This window comes from Pteropus vampyrus, unplaced genomic scaffold, assembly GCF_000151845.1.
Source record: "Pteropus vampyrus isolate Shadow unplaced genomic scaffold, Pvam_2.0 Scaffold659, whole genome shotgun sequence".
NCBI lineage: Eukaryota > Metazoa > Chordata > Mammalia > Chiroptera > Pteropodidae > Pteropus > Pteropus vampyrus.
In genome coordinates, this window is record NW_011889440.1 from 102012 (window position 1) to 104644 (window position 2633).

Sequence of the window (2633 nt, forward strand, 5' to 3'; positions counted from 1 at the left end):
CATGTATTTGTTATTGAAAGAGTTATCCTTGTTGATATGTGAAGCCCTATTTCATTAATTTTCACTGCTATGTAGTTTTTTAATTCAAAGGATACAAATTTATTGTAAAGAATTAAAATCGTTTAGGAAAAAGCAAAGAGCAAATATCGCTTAAAATCTCACCGCTCACAGATAATCAGTGTTCACGTGTGGGTGACATTATTCCACATGGTTCCCGTGGGAGACATAATTTCAGAGAGTTAGGATCATGTATATTGTTATGAACCTAATTTTGTTTCCCAACAATATGCCATTTAATTTCTGCATCACACTTAAACATGCTGCTATTGGTGACTGTTTTGCCGTTACAAAGCACAGTGTAAGAAAGGCCCTATATCCGCATGCTTTCATACTTGGGCAGTGATTTCCACGAGTAAATTGCAATGGTGAGATCGCTGAATCAGCTCATAAGCACGCTTTCCATTTGAGACTTCCACCCTGATCACCCTGCAAGGAGCGTGCACCCATATAACCATCCATGGTTCTGAATCATAAGGTCCATTTCCCCACTATTTTTGCCTACGCCCAACATAGTCCTTTCCAATCTTTGCCAATCTTTGGACTGCATTTTCCGCACCTGTAAAATGGAAATAGCAGAACTTTCCTCACTAGGATTTCTGTATTAAATGAAGTTATGTAGAGCGGGATACTGCCTGCCTCATAACAGGTGCTCAAGTATATAGTTTTATCTTTTTATTTGCATCTCTTTGGTTATTGAGGAGTTCATACTTTTTCATGCACTTTCTGTCCATTTGTACTCCTTTGGTGAATTGCTTGCTCATGCATGAGGACTAGAGAGTAACCTTGACTTGGTCCTCCCCGAATGGAATGGAGATGGCTCTAGATTGGGAATTGGCAAAGCTCTCCTGGTAAACACCTTGTTTCGTCAGGCCACACAATCCCTTCTAGCAGCTATTATTAAGCAGCTATAGACAATACAGAAATGAGTGGGTATGTGCTGTGTTAAAACTACTGAAACACATGGGCTGGATTTGGCCTGTGGGCCGTAGTTTGCCAACCTCGGGTTAATGTCGCCATTAAGCCTCAGATCATATTATAAAAATATTTTTTTCCTGTTACCAGGTCTATATTCTTGAAATAATCAGTAAATATTCAATTTTATCAGCTTCTTTCTCATTAGTCATTGAGATTGATTTTCCTCCACCAGTTGATTAAAATGGAACAATAGTTATATATTTTCCTGATTTTTCTCCACCAGTTGATTAAAATGAAACGATATAGTTATATAATTCCTAATATGAAGAACCCCGATTCCTGGCATACTAGCTGCAAGTCTGCACCGGCATTAACTGATCTGGAACTTTTACACTAATGTTCCTGAGAGATATTGGCCTTGAAGTTTCTTCCTCTGAGCTTTGACAGACTGGTGTCACAAAAGAAGTAAATGATCAGGTTTCTGCACGTTCCGAAATAGTTGTATATCAAAGGGTTTTCTATTTCTTGAAGGTGGAAATCATTCACTGATAAAATGGCTTGGGTTTAAAAGTTTATCGTGGAGTAATTTTCTGAGAACTTTTTCAATTTAATGTGAAATGTTTACTCTATTTAGGTTTCTGTGTCTTCTTCGGTCCATTTGTTTACCAGGATTATATTTTCCTAGAAAACTAGCTTTTTCATCTAAGTTTTCAAGTGTACACAAAAATGTACAAACCTTTTCATATCATTTTTCCTATGTTTATTTCTGTTTTCATCCCCAATGTTGCAAATCTGTATGTCATTTTTCTTAATGATGTTAGTTTGCAATTTATAGTTTTTTCTCAGAGTCATCTTTTACCATGTATTCTGCTTTTATCTTTATTACATCCTTCTTTCTGCTTTCATTAGGAAGAATTTCTTTTCCTAACTTCTCGTGTCACTGAATTTATTTCCATTTCTTCTTGTTTTTGCTACCCTAGTACACCTATTTCTCTAATGCTTCAGACTGACATTCGATCTAATTCTTTCTCATCTTTTTATTTATTGTAAAATTATAGCAATTTTTAGACAAATGTAAAAGACAGTATTCCATCACTCTTATTAGCTATGCTCATTTCTGCATTTCCTTTTAAACCTTTGTCAAAATGCACACATAGAGTAATACAGCGACAATTCTGCACCTTTCACTACCTGTTATAGGTGTTTTCCATGTTTCTGCATAGTGTTCATAATTACGATTTGTAGTGACTTCCTGAAAAAAATTAGAAGCAGCCTAACTTTCTAGCATTGGGGGAAAAGGAAGTAATGGCATTCTGGCTTTCCAGAATAGTACACTCAGTCATTTAATCAAATATCGTAAACCTATTTTGACTTCTCAGCAACGGCCTTTCCCACACTGGTTAACCTTATTAACTAGCATTATTGACGGGAATTTTGATCTTACTAATTATTTCTCAATGGCAATTTCCCTAGGTATCAAATGCCACCCAGGCTCGGCTATTCTCTGAGATTGGGTCAAATTGTCAAAGACTAAATGTATTTGTGTCACTTTTATATACTAAAATGAAATGTGTAGTATTTTTTTACCTCCGTTATGAGCTCTTTGGTCGCCAATAAAGTTAGAATCTTGATTGAAAGATTTCTCACACTGATGACAT